The sequence below is a fragment of the Tamandua tetradactyla genome, chromosome 4, assembly GCF_023851605.1.
Source record: "Tamandua tetradactyla isolate mTamTet1 chromosome 4, mTamTet1.pri, whole genome shotgun sequence".
In the NCBI taxonomy this organism is placed as follows: domain Eukaryota; kingdom Metazoa; phylum Chordata; class Mammalia; order Pilosa; family Myrmecophagidae; genus Tamandua; species Tamandua tetradactyla.
In genome coordinates, this window is record NC_135330.1 from 105,449,190 (window position 1) to 105,466,235 (window position 17,046).

A 17,046-nucleotide genomic window follows, 5' to 3' on the forward strand; every position below is an offset into this window, starting at 1 on the left:
GGGAGGAGGTGGCCTCTCACCACCCCTGCGCTGCAGGAAGGGCCCGCCAGCCACTAGTCTTGGCAACACCACCAGCTGCAGGTGTGCCTGCAGTGTCGCGCGGGGCCACGTGTGGACGGACGAGATGGCTGTGCTGCCTCTGCACCCCTCCCCACGGGCACTGCATCCCAGGGGCAGGCAGGCAATCTGAACGCAGGCCCTTCTGCTCAAGGTCACCAAGGAAAACCTGCAGAGTCACAGGGCAATCTGCCGCTTTACAGGTTCCTCCCACAACGGCGTCCCTCCCCTCCACAGGGCCCCTGACCAAGAGACCTGTTCTCTTTGAGGGAAGGGGCCTCCCGTTCTACTCTGTGGGGACTTGTCTTCTTTGCTCCCATCCTGAGAAATGCTTGCACTCCAACACCCTGAAAATGTGTCCAGGCCAGCTTTTTCCATGCACACACCCAAAAGGGATCTACCTCATTTCTAAGAAATGCCATTTAAAGAGTGACAACAAAGGAAAGGGGCCTGTCTGGTGTCTGTCCCAGGCTGGGCAGCTTGGGAGGGCGGGCCCTGGGGTGCGGTAGCTGCCCCTGGAGGTGCTAGGGGTAGATAAGGCCGGAGGACCTGTGATTGCTCTGTCCTGATCACTCAGGTCTGGCTGGCTTAGAGGCAAGTCCTGCTTTCCTCATTCCTGATAAGGTCTCCAGGGAACACCCTGCTGACCACCTGACGTTCATCTACTGGGGATAAGTGGGTATTCTAGATAGCTATCTAGAAATAAATATACATTTTCTATCCTGTTATCTCTATGAAGCTTATCTCTCTAAGCACCTGATTTTTTTAAAAAAAATCTATTTGGTGGAAATCTTCACTGAACATATCGTTTCTCTCTTAAAATAGGAATTATTAAACATAGTTTACCTTTTCCTTGGTGATACGGGATCATTATCATAAATCTAAATGCTTTTTTGGGGTCATTTGTCCCAAATGCTTATTTTAAACATTCTATCTTGTTTTCTCTGAACTGCAGAAAACTTAAATACTATTGTCCAAACCATTTCTCCCAGATGGTCGATGAGACCCAGAACATGGCCAGAAAAATGGGCTGGGGCCACCTGACGAAAGGTAGGCTGTCCTGGGGGCAGTGGAGTTCTTTTTAGAAGGTTCGAGGCAAATGAGTTCAAGGATTGTGTTTATGACTTAGAAACACAGTCCATCTGGGTGGGAAGAGAAAGAGGAGGGGGGAGGGACTGCAGGGATTACGAGGGGCAGGGAAGGGAAGAGCCTCGGTGGACTGGACAGAGGAGGGAGCCCTTCCTGAGGACGGCGGGGGGTAGACGTGGGGACAGCAGGGACGATGCGATGTGACCCGTGAACAGCGAATTCTCCTTTCCTCATACTAGACCCCAAGGCTCCCGTCCTCTCCCTACACTTCAGCCCTGCCTCTCGGTGAGCGCCTCGAACCACGTGACAGGCCCGGCTCTCTGCCTTTCCCAATTCCAGCACAGCCGGATGCCTCCCCGACCAGGGCTGGCCCAGCCCACACTCGGCCCTGGTGCCCTGTGTGTGGTCGGTGTCGGCTCCTTTCTGCCTGCAGACCCACCGCAGTGATGAACAAATAACACATACTAGGTGAACGCTTGCCGAGGGGAGCCGTATACAGAGCAAAGTGTGCTTTCTGCCTCAGATTTCACGGTGCTTCTCCCCCTTGTCACAAGGCAAGGGCAAATCCATTAGTTTCTCACACACTCCTTCGAGAACTACAGAACCTTCACGTGTCTCTCGCACCCAATTATTATGTCTCCTAGATGTGCAAATCTCATCAGCTATTTTCCAAAATAAAATTCATCTTGTTTACCTCCTGCCCGCCTCTGCCAGTCTTTGTGGATTTTTGCTGTATAAAAATAAAAATCCTTTGGTGTCCCTAAACAATTCTGTTGCAACCCGAGAAGCTTGGGCCCAGAGACAGATGGGCAGCTCGTATTTCCATGAACCTCAGGGACAAAGGACCCCATCTGGAGGAGGGGACGTCTGTTTCCAATATTTCACCACTCACAAAGATCACCGGCTCAGCCCAGCTTGAGACTCATGCGGGGCGGGCATCTCAAGAAAAGCAGCCGGCCAACTCTCCCAAGACAGGTAGAGGTGTCCCGGATCCTGTGACAGGACAGGGATGGCAGAACCTGACACTAAGCTGCATTCTGGGAAGCAACGTTCCGGAAGGTTCCCATACAGGGAACGTGAGCAGTGCAAACAGCACATCCACCAACCAGCCAAGGTGCAATGTCAGCTCTGTAACAGAACTGAGGGTCGGGAGCCAAATACTTAAATCTATAATATTTAATATTTAAGTATAGAATATTTAAGCCCAAGAGGAACACAAGACACATTCCGCCTTCAGCAGCTTATTAGCAAGTTAAGGAGAGAAGAACGGTAGAGGGCAGTCTTCAAGTATCCAAACAAATCATTCAAACCTTAAGAGCCAAAAGCAAGTGTCTGCTGCGGGCCAAAGTTACCCTGGAGAGCCTAGCAGGGTCTGAGGTCTCACTCTTCGTCACGCCCCCAGAATTGGCTGTTTCCAAAACTGAAAGAGTTGGTTCTGCATAGCTTTTATATTAATTTATTAATAGGATTCATATACATACACACACACACACACACACTCACAACCTGTGCAGGCTCACTGGAGGGGGTGCTCTAAATAAAGCTGCAAACTGCACTTGGATGAACAGCCTTGAGTGGAAAAAATTACAGTAGACCTAAATTATGAGACTGGACAGACTGCAAAGAGAAACACTGAGATTGTCAAAAAAGTAAAAGCTAGCGTGTCGATTCCATAGTCCATTCTATAGTTCTCTGGTGCACTTACTTCTTGGCAGCTCCCATCATCTATCACCACGATAGATAAACTCCAACGCTGTCTACCTTGGCCGTGGCCCCCTCACAGTGGAATGAAGATGGAGACAAGATTTCCCTGGGCTGCCTGGCCTAGCTCCTATTCATGCCACCACCCCGGAGAGGGCCCTTGCGGCCACCCACAGACCACCTGCCTCTCCTAGGCCACTGCCCTCCCATGTCCTACACAACTCTTCATTCCCTACCTCCTCCTCCTCATTTTGCAGACTTCCAAAAGCTCTTCCCCCATCCTCCCACTCAGCTGAGAACCCTGCTTCCTGCTGCTCTGTGAAAAACCAAAGCAATCTCAGAAGGGAACTTGCAAACACTCCCACATCTCAATCCCCCACCTCCTGCACTGATGCCCAACCACAGTGGCCTCCTTCACCACCCCTATGGTCAGCCCTCCCAGTCACTGGCCCTGGACCTACTCTCCATCTGGACTCACTCCTTGGAGATCTCATCCAGCCCAAGGAAAACAGCACCTCTAAGCAACCACCCCCAAACTCCACATTTGTCTATCCAAAGACTTAACTGACACCTCCCCTCAGATGTTTAACAAGCATCTCAAACTCAACTTATCCAAAACTGAGCTCCCGAGATCCTGTCCCTTCCAGGCTCCTGCCACAGTCTTTCCATCTAAGTAAATGGCAGTCCCTTCCCCCACCTGCCCAGGAAAGTCTTGGATTCACCCTTGATGAGTATCATCTCCTCCTTTCAAACCCACATGAAAATGTTCGGCAAATCCTGTAGGTTCTGCCTTCAGAATACAACCTGCATCCCGACACTTCTTAGCGCCTTCACCACCAGGCGGGTCCAAGCCACCAGCATCTCTCATCAGCATTACAATAATCTTCTATACTCTCTCCTAGCTGTCAGTTACCTCCTAAAGTCTATTCTTCACCCAAAAGCCAGAGAAAACCCTTTAATGAGCAAGTTAGGTCATGTCATTTCTCCTAAACCCTCTAGTACTGAAAGTAAAACCTAAAATCTTTGCAATAACCTATAAAACCTAATCCCATATAGCCCACTCCCATTACTTTTCTCACACTTCCTACTCTCTCACACACTTGCTACAGCCATTCTGATCTCCTGTTTCTTGAACAAAGTCAGGCATATTCTTGTCTCAGGGCCTTTGCACAGATTGCTCCCACAAAGCCAGGTGACTCACCTGCTCATTCCTTTTGGTTTTTACTGAAAATATCACCTTCTCACATTTGCAAAGTCCCCTTGGGAGAATGGTAAGAAAGGGGGAAAATTCAACTTCCCCATTTGGAAAATTCCTGATATTCTCTCAAGCAGTGGGGACAACCAAATCAATAGGCCTAGCCCTCAATCCTGGAGTTTGTTCAGATGAAACTTATCCCACAAAGGAGAGGTTAAGCCTACTTAAAATTAAAAAGAGTCACCCCCCCCCCCCCCACCAGAGAACCTCTTTTGTTGCTCAGATGTGGCCTCTCTCTCTCAGTCAACATGGCAAGCAAACTCACCTCCCTCCCCGTCTCTATGTGGGTCATGACTCCCAGAGGTGTAAACTTCCTTGGCAAAGTGGGACAGAAATCCTAGAATGAGCATCAAGAAAACCTTCTTGACTGAAAGGGGAAAGAGAGAAATTAGACAAAATAAAGTATTAATGGCTGAGAGATTTCAAACAGAGTCGAGACATTATCCTGGAGGTTATTCTTACACATTATATAGATTTCCCCTTTTTAGTTTAAGGTATATTAGAGAAACTAGAGGAAGTGCCTAAAACTGCAGCCATGTTTCTTGAAAATGATATTGCTTTTACAATGTGACTGTGTGATTGTGAAAACCTTGTGTCTGATGCTCCTTTTATCTATGGTATGGACAGATGAGTAAAACATATGGATCAAAAATAAATAAATAATAGGGGGAACAAATGTGATATATATAAATATCACCTTCTCAATGACTCTCCCTAATTGTCCTATTTAAATTTCAAACACCCTGACACATTATTGTCCTTCCCTGCAGTACTCTTCTCCAGCATTCTCCACCACCAGAAAGATCATCTATTTTACTTATCTGCTTGCTGTCTTCCTAATTAGAAGTTTCACAACACAGAAATTCATCTAATTTGTCCACTCACTGACGTATTCCCAACACCTAAAACAGTACCTGATATTTAAAGAGTTTCTCAATAAATATTTGTTGAATGAAGGACTGACAGTCAAAATAAACTGAATATCAAAAACAACTTAACTATGAAGTATGTAACGACATGGATGGACCTTAAGGACATTATGCTGAGTGAGATTAGCCAGAAACAAAAGGACACACACTGTATGGTCTCACTGATATGAACTGACATTAGTGAATAAACTTGGAGAATTTCATTGGTAACAGAGACCATCAGGAAATAGAAACAGGGTAAGATACTGGGTAACTGGAGCTGAAGGGATACAGATTGTGCAACAGGACTGAATATAAACACTCAGAAATGGACAGTACAATACTACCTAACTGTAATAAAATTATGTTAAAACACTGAATGAAGCTGAATGTGAGAATGATAGAGGGAGGAGGGCTGGGGGCACAAATGAAATCAGAAAGAAAGATAGATGATAAAGACTGAGATGGTATAATCTAGGAATGCCTAGAGTGTATAATGATAGTGACTAAATGTACAAATTTTTAAAATGTTTTCGCATGAGGAAGAACAAAGGAATGTCAATACTGCAGGGTGCTGAAAATAGATGGTAATCAATATTTTAAAATTTTACCTTATGTGTGAGACTAAAGCAAAAAATGTTTCTTTGGTACAAAATTTATATTTTGACTAGTGCATTTCCTAATATAACTTATATAGACAGCTTAATTGAACACCATAAGTACATGGAACCTTGAGTAGGACATGAGATTTGTTGGTTTGTCCAGAGTGATGCCCTGATAAATCCAAGAGTGATTTGAATAGTGAATAAAAAAGTATTTACAAAGTCCCCTTCAGGGAATGGTGAGAAAGGGGGAGAATTCAACTTCCCCAAGGTGAATTCTTGATATTCTCATAAGCACTGCAGACAATCAAAGCTATAGGCTGAGCCCCCAGTCTTAGGGTTGGTTCATATGAAACTTAACCCAACAAAGGATAGGTCAAGCCTACTTAAAATTAGGCCTAAGAGTCACCCCCAAGAGAACCTCTTTTGTTGCTCAGATGTGGCCTCTCTCTCCAGCCAACACAACAAGCAAACTCACCACCCTCCTCCGTCTACGTGGGACATGACTCCCAGGGGTGTGGACCTTCCTGGCAACGTAGGACTGAAATCCTAGAATGAGCTGAGACTCAGTCTCAAGGGGTTAAGAAAACCCCTAGAATGAGCTGAGACTCAGAATCAAGGGATTGAGAAAACTTTCTTGACCAAGAAGGGGAAGAGTAAAATGAGACAAAATGAAAGTATCAATGGCTGAGAGTTTCCAGAATCAAGAGGTTATCCTGGAGGTTATTCTTATGCATTAAATAGATATCACCTTGTTAGTCAAGATGTAATGGAGAGGCTGGAGGGAACTGCCTGAAAATGTAGAACTGTGTTCCAGTAGTCATGTTTCTTGATGACGACTATATAATGATATCGCTTTCACAATGTGACTGTGTGAATGTGAAACCCTTGTGTCTGATGCTCCTTCTATCTACCTTATCAACAGATGAGTAAAACATTGGAATAAAGATGAATAATAGGGGAAACAAATGTTAAAACAAATTTAGAGTGAAATGCTGGTGATCGGTGAGGGGGAGGGGTGGGGTATGGTATGTATGAATTTTTTTTTGTTTTCTTTTTATTTCTTTTTCTGAATAGATGCAAATATTCCAAGAAATGATCATGATGATGAATATGCAACTATGTGATGATACTGTGAGTTACTGACTATATAACATGAATGGAATGATCATATGGTAAGAATGTTTGTGTTTGTATGTGTAAATTAAAAAAAAGCAATCCAAAAAAAAAAAAAACAACTTAACACCTGGGCAATGTGGGACCTGACTCATAAGGATGAGCTGGGATCTGCTTCATGGGATTGAGAAAGCCTTCCTGACCAAATGGGAAAAGAGAGAAATGAGACAAAATAAAATTTCAGTGCTAAGAGATTTCAAAAAATAGAGTCGCAAGGTTATCCTTCCTGGACGTTATTCTTACACATTATATAGCTATCCCTTTTTAGCATGGTGCATTACAGTGGCTGGAGGGAAGTACTTGAAACTGCCGAGCTGTGTTCCAGTAGCCCTGATTCTTGAAGAAGACTGTTTAACTATATAGCTTTTACAATGTGACTCTGTGATTGCGAAAACCTTGTGTTTCCTGCTCCTTTTATTGAGGGTATGGACAGATGAGTAAAAAACATAAGGATAAAAATTAAATAAATAATGGGGGGGGGGTAAAGGGTGAAAAAATGGGTAGATTGAAACACCAGTGGTCAATGAGAGGAAGGGGTAAGAGGCATGGGATGTATGAGTATTTTCTTTTGAGTATTTTTTTATTTCTTTTTTGGGGGTGATGCAAACGTTCTAAAAATGAATATGGTGATGAATACACAACGATGTGATCATATTGTGAGCCACTGATTGTATACTATGGTTGGACTGTATGTGTGTGAAGATTTCTTAATAAAAATATTATAAAATATTTTTAAAACATTTTAAACAACTTTATAGACTCAATGTATGGTATATAGCCTGGAGCCACCGCTGCTTGTTTCACCACCACCTCAGGATTGGGTGTATGATGAGGCCACAATCTTCAATGAGTAAATATATTCCTTTTTGTGGTGTTCTGCGTCACACATATATAGAGTTTCGGAAGGGCAGTGGAGATTACTGCCAGGCACAGCATGACCTCTATGCAGACAAGTGAGCTGTCGAAACTCATTACCACCCCACCCAGAAATACCCATAAGAGTGGTTAACCTGGACACAGAAGTGCTGAACTGAAATCCGTAGAGCAATTCACAAGAGTTCTGACCTGGATGGGGTAACCTCACTGCACTACTTTCCACTGCCTCAGAATTACGGATTGAAGAATTGCTGCTTCTTGTTTGGAGGTTTCATTTCATTTCCCATTACTCCCAATTTCATACTCAGAGCACTGAGAATTTCAAGTGGAGTATACTGAAGTAGACTTCAGTTTCTTTACATCGTTTTTGTGTTCAATTTTTTAAATTCTTTCTTTAACCCTATTGAGTGTTTTTTAACTAAATTGACAGCTCCTGTGGAAGTCACATACAAGAACATGAGATTTCTTATTACACACAATACAAATCAATGCAACCTTAAGACAATTTATAGAAGAACCTAAGAAGTACGGAGTTAGCACAATGGTAACAGTATATGAAGCAGCTGAAGACACTGTCCTCATGGAGAAAGAAGGTGTCCGTGTTCTCGATCGGCCTTTTGATGATGATGTACCAGCATCTGACCAGACTGCTATGGCTGGTTAAGTGAAGTTTTGTGAAAAGCCCAGTGACTGCACTGCTGTTCACTGTGTGGCAGGTCTTGGGAGAGCTCCGGTGCTCATTCCCCAGCACTGACTGCAGGTGGAATGAAAAATGAAGACATAGTACAGCTCATAAGACAAAAGCGGTGCACAGCTTTTAACAGCAAGCAACTTTTGTGTTTGGAGAGGTATCGTCTGAAAATACAGTTGGCTTCAAAGACTCCAAGGGTCACACAAACAATTGATTCATTCAATAAAACTGGGGTGCCTGATGCTACTGCCTTGGAAGCGGTACTTGTCATACAAATCGGCCAACACGCTGGTGAGTAAATAAGTCTTATGAAGCTTCCATAGGAATATGAAGTGCAATTTCACCATGCTACAAGTTTGACAGGATTGCAACCTCTATATTTGGGTTACAATCAGCCTATCTGAACACTAAGCAACAGATTCTTGCTGGCCAGCTCTTCAAATGGGATTGTCACTTGTAAAAATTGATCTTTCCTGGAATCATGCGGTACGGAGTTATAAGTTTTCTTTAAATCTATTCCCATGCCAGAATCTTATCAGTATATGAGATTTGAGAGAGGTTAGGTACCAAAATATCCAGCACAATACTGTATATTTTTAGTATCATACAGAACTTAAAATCCCAGCAACTATGAACACTTTAGACCTTATGTGGCTTATTCCTTCAGTCATTTCAAGCACTGGGACCATATGTTTATCTGCCTATTTACTTTATACTTACATCTCTCACATTCCTATCAGTATACATCAGATTTGCAAAACTATTGAATTTTGTTGTATTTTTTATCTGGTCTTACAGTGATTATTTGACTTCAGGTTATAAAGTTCATTTTGTGACATTAGAGAAAACCCCTATTTTGAAAATCTACATTGTACAGAAAAGCACGTCTTTAAAGCCTCCAGACCAAAAAAGCCTTACTGTTAATTTAATGTTTGTACTTTAGGTGCAACTAAACTAGGAGGGCTTGACAAATGAATGGCAGGGAGATATTTAATATATTTAGTAAAATGTTGCTTTTGTGTAGAAAATATAGAACACGCTCTTTAATTTAGTAAATGTATTTTTCAAGTTAAAATGCTTTGTTATGGTAGCTACAATAATTTATTATAAAATTTCTGAAATTCCTGTCATTTTTTCCATGTCTATTGGAAGCTGTTGACCAACTAGTATTTTTGTTTGGAGTGTGATTTTTTTTTCCTTCTCTTTCCAACCTCTCTTGAAAAAAAAGTAGGTTTCTGCTAATGATTCCGCATACATCTAATATTTTATATGCCTTTTGAGCTGTGTAATTTGTTTTATTATGTATTTGATAAAATGGTGATGTGTATTAATATTTGTTCAGCCATATATTTATTCTGTCTGGGAACGTGCGGTTATTTCCACAGGAGAAATAATTTGTCAGTGTTCATCAGCTTGTAAAAACCCAGTGCGAGAGTTTAAACATCTAAATAGATAATGAAATACTTTTATTATAAAAAAAAATTTACAGATTTGCTTGCTATAATATACAGGCTGCTAAACTTTCAAATATTCAATGTGCAGAAGGTGCTGTATGTAAGGCTTTCATTTGGTCATTTGTTTGCCACTCCAAATACTATCAAGAGAAGGCAGGGGCCTGAATGAGTGCAATGCTGGGTTGAGTTTGTGGGGTTTGTGGTCAGCTGGAGGCCAAAAGAAGCAGGGATTCCTCGGCACCAAGCCACCCTGGTCAAACGGCATCACCAGGACATCCAGGAGAAAGTGGATGTGCTGGTTTATGTACAGTAGAAAAGCCATGTTTTAATCCTAATCCACTTCGTGGAGGCAGCCATTTCTTTTAATCTCTATTCAGAACTATAGATTGGAAGTTTGATTAGATTATCTCTATGGAGATGTGGCTCGCCTAGTTGCGGGAATTAAATTTTGATTAGATGGTGATGTAAGTCCACCCATTCCATGTAGGTCCTGATTACTTTACCGGAATCCTTTAAAAGAGGAAACACTTTGGACCTGAGAGAGTGAGAACCACCACAAGAGCCCACGCAGCCAGAGACCCTTGGAGATGAAGAATGAAAATGCCCTTGGGGGAGTTTCATGAAACAAAAAGCCTGAAGAGAAAGTTAGTGACATCGTCATGCTCCCCATGTGCCTTTCCAGCTGAGAGAGAAGCCCTGAACATCACTGGCCTTCATGGACCAAGGTATCTTTCCTTGGATGCCTTAGATTGCACATTTCTTTAGCTTTGCTTTAATTTGGACATTTTCAGTCTTAGAACTATAAACTAGCAACTTTTTAAATTCCCTTTTTAAAAGCTATTCCGTTTCTGGTATATTGCAGCTAGCAAACTAAAACAGTGGGTACCTTGAGTTTTATACAAGAAACTCCTCTGATTTTAAAGTGTTGGAAATGAATTTGAAAAATATCTTAAATATTATACAGGCCTCAAAAAAACATGGGACTCAGTCCCTGGGATAACAGGCTGAGGACTCTGCTCTCTGCATCATTAGAACTGCTGCCCATTCAGGGATGCAGTTAACATTTCCACCCACACTCTCCCCCAAAGGGGAGGCCACTTGCGTGGCCTATAACCTCATCCAATCTACGTATATACTAGCCTGGCTGGCCCTTACCTGCAAGGTTCTTCAAAGTGAAGGTGACTGTTATAAATCACCTAAAGGGAGAGAGGTGAGGGTTGAAAGAGAAGGTCCAAACAGACGTTACCGAGTGGGGAAAGATGACAGAAGACCACAAAATTACAGAACCTCTGGGTCAGAAGGGACTTTATCGTCCAATGATTTATAATACCTGTATATCAGAATCGCCTAGGATGCTGTAAAAATAAAGATTTCCAACACTGTCCTCCCTCCCAGTCAGCCCCGAAGATTACCTAATTTGAAAGTTCTGGGGTGGGGCAAAGGATCTTATTCTTAACAAATTACCCAGGGGATACCTAGGTGGCATGTGGGAAACACCAACGCAGTCTAGCTTCTCACTGAGATGGGAACACAAACACTGTTCTGTGTTCCACCTGGTGATCCCCACCGTCCGCACGAACCTCCATGGTGGCAGGAAATCCCACCCCCAGAAGCAACCGCTCCATCTTTGGGAGGCACACACTGTTGGAATTCAGAAAGCTCTCATATAAATTCAAACTTCATTTTTCTTGAGCATCTCCCAACACCCCAAGGTTAATCACTGTCCTGACTTCTAACACAATAGATTCATTTTACCTGTTTTTGAACTTTATATGCACTATACCATATGTATTCTTTGGTGTCTGGCTTTTTTTTGTACAACATAGTGTTTGTGGGAATCATCCACATTTTTGGTGTAGTAATATTCATTCATTCTCATTACCAGATAATATTTCATGTTATGAATATACCGCTCTTATTTACCTATGCTGCTGTTGATGGGCATTTGAGGTTGGCGTCATCACTCACCATGGCTTCTGTTTGGGGCTGGGCTGAAGAGGAAGCAGCGACTCAGTTCCAAAGTAGGTACCAGGGTCCAAACTGCTACAGTACCTGGATTGCTGCTACAGGGAGGATTCGTTGGAGAAGGGACAGGATAACCCTTGAGACCACTTAGAATGCCACTAACGCTTCCTCTTCAGGACAACCTTTCGTTTATAGCACCAGTGAGTATCCTCCTGCAAACAGATGCACAATGGAATGTCTTTATTTCTCAAAAAAAGGCATCTTCTGGATCTGAATATAACAGCTCAGATACAGAAAAGCATGGAATATTGGTTTATCCTGTCCCTTCTCCAACGAATCCTCCCTGTAGCAGCAATCCAGGTACTGTAGCAGTTTGGACCCTAGTACCTACTTTGGAACTGAGTCGCTGCTTCCTCTTCAGCCCAGCCCCAAACAGAAGCCATGGTGAGTGATGACGCCAACCTCAAATCCCCATCAACAGCAGCATAGGTAAATAAGAATGGTATATTCATAACATGAAATATTATCTGGTAATGAGAATGAATGAATATTACTACACCAAAAATGTGGATGATTCCCACAAACACTATGTTGTACAAAAAAAAGCCAGACACCAAAGAATACATATGGTATAGTGCATATAAAGTTCAAAAACAGGTAAAATGAATCTATTGTGTTAGAAGTCAGGACAGTGATTAACCTTCGGGTAGGCAATGACTGAAAAGGGGCACAAGGAAAGCTTCCAGGATACTGATAATATTCTGCTTCTTCATTTGGGTGTTTATTTCATGGGGTTACCTTGTGAAAATGCACTGAGCTATACACATCTCTTTGTGTATTCTTCTATACATTGTTATACTTCAACTAAAACAATTTCTTGAACCTATAACAAGTACAGAGACTGAATTATGCTCAATGAAATAACCAAGGCACATAAGGACAAATATTGTATGATATCACTGGAAGAGATGACTGGAAATAGTAAATTTCCACAGAGAAAGCAGATTAAAAGATGCCTGGGGATGGCGGAGGGGGTGAAGGGAGAAGGAGAGGTGAGGAGTGTTTGTTCAGGGGATGAAAAAAGATTTGAAATAATTAAGAATAACAATTAGGAGAGCAGAAAGAGGATGTGTAACTTCCAAATCACTTAAGGGTAAAAATGAAATTTAAAAGTTCTTGATTAAATTTAAAGAAAGGGATAAAACAATCAGAAAACACAGTATAATGAGAATGTGTACATCCAAGAAACTCAGAGAATACCAAACAGGACAAAGATTAAGGAAAAACACACTCCATCATATAATGACTACACTATCAAAGGCAAAGAACAAGGAGAGAATATTGAAAGATGCAAGAGAAAATGTGTTATATACATTTTATACATACATATACATGTGTTATATACATGTTATATATAAATGTGTTATATACAAGTGAGTCCAATTAGATTCAATGCCAATTTTTCACCAGAAACCATGAGGCAAGAATGCAGTAGGTTAAAATACTAATGGTGCTAAAGGAAAAGAGTCTCTCGTGAGACTCTCTCTCAAAAAATGACGGAGAGATTAAGCCATTCTCAGATAAAACCTAAGGGAGTTCATCACCACTAGACCTACCCTACAAGCAATATTAAAGGAAGTTCTTCAGACTGAAGAGAAAAGACACTAGATAGTGGCTCAAAGCAGATGAAGAAATAAAGACCTGGGGTAAAGGTTACCATTTGGGTAATTATAAATGCCAGTATTATTGTATTGTACTGTTTGGTATGTAATTTCATTTCTTCCTACAGGTGCTAAAATGCAAATGCATAAAAAGAAATAACAAATCTAGGTTTTTAGATATGCAATATACAAAAATACAAAAGACAATAAGTAGAAAAATAACAATGGTGGGATGGAGGGGTGTAGGAGAAGTATATGTGCATGCTACTGAAGTTAAGTTGGTATTAAATCAACAAAACAAAAGGCTGATTCTTTGAAAAAACCAAAAAAATTGACAAACCTTTACCTAGACTGGCAAGGAATAAGAGGGAGGACACAAATAAGGAAAATCAGAACGAAAGGGAACATTACCACTGACGCCCCTGAAATAATAAACGACTATAAGAGAATAATGCAATGAACAACTATATGCCAATAAATTAAATAACCTAGATGAAATGAACAAATTCTTAGAAACATATAATCTACCCACATTGGCTCAAGAAGAAATAGAAGATCTCAACAAACCAATTACTAGTAAAAAGATTGAATCAGTCATTGTCCTAGTTTGAAAGCTGCTAGAATACGATATACCAGAACCAAAACAGTTTCTAAAAAGAGGAACTTATTAAGTTGCAACTTTACAGTTCTAAGGCCACGAAAACATCCAAGTTAAAGTAAGGCTATAAAAATGTCCAATCTAAGGCAACCAGGAAAAGATACCTTGGTTCAAGAAGGCCGATGACTTTCAGGGTTTCTCTCTCAGCTGGGAAGACACATGGCAAAATCTGCTAGCTTTCTTTTCAATGGCTTCTCCAGGGCTCTGTCCAATCTGTTGGTTCTGTTGGTTCTGGTGACTCTTGTGGCTCTAAAGCTTTTTCCAAAATGGTTCCACTTTAAAGGGCTCCAGTAAGCAATCCCATCTTGAATGGATAGTGCCACATTTCCATGGAAATCATCTAATGAAAGGTTACCACCCACAATTGGATGCGTTGTATCTCCATGAGAACAATCAAAAAGATTCCACCCAGCAATATTGAATGAGGATTAAAGGATCTGGTTTTTCTGGGATACATAATAGCTTCAAACCAGCACAGTCATTAAAAACCTCCCAACAAAAGAAAGCCAAGGACCAGGTGGCTTCACAGGAGAATTCTACCAAACATTCCAAGAAGACAACTCCAATAAACCAATCATAAGTAAAGAAATTGAATCAGTCATTAAGAAGCTCTCCAAGAAGAAAAGTCCAGGACCAGATGGCTTCACATGTAATGTCTACCAAACATTCAAGAAAGAATTAGTACCAATCCTGCTCAAACTCTTCCAAAAAAGTGAAGAGGATGGAATACTCCCTAACTCATTCTATGAGGCCTAACATCACCCTCACACCAAGGCTGAATAAAGACACCACAAGAAAAGAAAATTATAGGCCAATATCTCTAATGAATATACATGCAAAATTCTCAACAAAATATTGCAAACCAAATCCAACAGCATATTAAAAGAGTTATACAACGGCTTCACATGTGAATTCTATCAAACATTCCAGAAAGAATTAGTACCAACTCTCCTCAAACTCTTCAAAATAATCGAAGTGGAGGGAAAACTACCTAATTCATTCTATGAAGCCAACATCACCCTCATACCAAAACCAGGCAAAGATATTACAAAAAAAGAAAACTACAGACCAATCTCTCTAATGAATATAGATGCAAAAATCCTCAATAAAATTCTAGCAAATTGTATCCAACAACACATTAAAAGAATTATACATCATGACCAAGTAGGATTCATCCCAGGTATGCAAGGATGGTTCAACATAAGAAAATCAATTAATGTAATACACCACATCAACAAATCAAAGCACAAAAATCACATGATCATCTCAATTGATGCAGAGAGGGCATTTGACAAGATTCAACATCCTTTCCTGTTGAAAACACTTCAAAAGATAGGAATACAAGGGAACTTCCTTAAAATGATAGAGGGAATATATGAAAAACCCACAGCTAATATCATCTTCAATGGGGAAAAATTGAAAACTTTCCCCCTAAGAACAGGAACAAGACAAGGATGCCCACTATCACCACTATTATTCAACATTGTGTTGGAGGTTCTAGCCAGAGCAATTAGACAAGAAAAAGAAATACAAGGCATCAAAATTGGAAAGGAAGAAGTAAAACCATCACTGTTTGCAGACGATATGATACTATACGTCGAAAACCCGGAAAAATCCACAACAAACCTACTAGAGCTAATAAATGAGTACAGCAAAGTAGCAGGCTATAAGATCAACATTCAAAAATCTGTAGCTTTTCTATACACTAGTAATGAACAAGCTGAGGGGGAAATCAAGAAACGAATCCCATTTACAATCGCAACTAAAAGAATAAAATACCTAGGAATAAATTTAACCAAAGAGACAAAAAACCTATATAAAGTAAACTACAAAAAACTGCTAAAAGAAATCACAGAAGACCTAAATAGATGGAAGGGCATACCGTGTTCATGGATTGGAAGACTAAATATAATTAAGATGTCAATCCTACCTAAACTGATCTACAGATTCAATGCAATACCAATCAAAATCCCAACAACTTATTTTTCAGAATTAGAAAAACCAATAAGCAAATTTATCTGGAAGGGCAGGGTGCCCCGAATTGCTAAAAACATCTTGAGGAAAAAAAACGAAGCTGGAGGTCTTGCGATGCCGGACTTTAAGGCATATTATGAAGCCACAGTGGTCAAAACAGCATGGTATTGGCATAAAGATAGATATATCAACCAATGTAATCGAATAGAGTGTTCAGATATAGACCCTCTCATCTATGGACATTTGATCTTTGATAAGGCAGTCAAGCCAATTCACCTGGGACAGAACAGTCTCTTCAATAAATGGTGCCTAGAGAACTGGATATCCATATGTAAAAGAATGAAAGAAGACCCGCATCTCACACCTTATACAAAAGTTAACTCAAAATGGATCAAAGATCTAAACATTAGGTCTAAGACCATAAAACAGTTAGAGGAAAATGTAGGGAGATATCTTATGAATCTTACAACTGGAGGTGGTTTTATGGACTTTAAACCTAAAGCAAGAGCACTGAAGAAGGAAATAAATAAATGGGAACTCCTCAAAATTAAACACTTGTGCATCAAAGAACTTCATCAAGAAAGTAGAAAGACAGCCTACACAATGGGAGATAATATTTGGAAATGACATATCAGATAAAGGTCTAGTATCCAGAATTTATAAAGAGATTGTTCAACTCAACAACAAAAAGACAGCCAACCCAATTACAAAATGGGAAAAAGACTTGAACAGACACCTACCAGAAGAGGAAATACGGATGGCCAAGAGGCACATGAAGAGATGCTCAATGTCCCTGGCCATTAGAGAAATGCAAATCAAAACCACAATGAGATATCATCTCACACCCACCAGAATGGCCATTATCAACAAAACAGAAAATGACAAGTGCTGGAGAGGATGCGGTGAAAGAGGCACACTTATCCACTGTTGGTGGGAATGTCAAAGGGTGCAACCACTGTGGAAGGCAGTTTGGCGGTTC

At 40.9% G+C, this 17,046-nt stretch overlaps 1 protein-coding gene across 2 annotated transcripts in view; it reads right to left on the bottom strand.

Moving 5' to 3' along the window:
- The window catches only part of ATP7B (ATPase copper transporting beta), a 171,368-nt gene that overhangs the window by 100,164 nt on the left and 54,158 nt on the right, over positions 1–17,046 (bottom strand). The window lies entirely within an intron of this gene.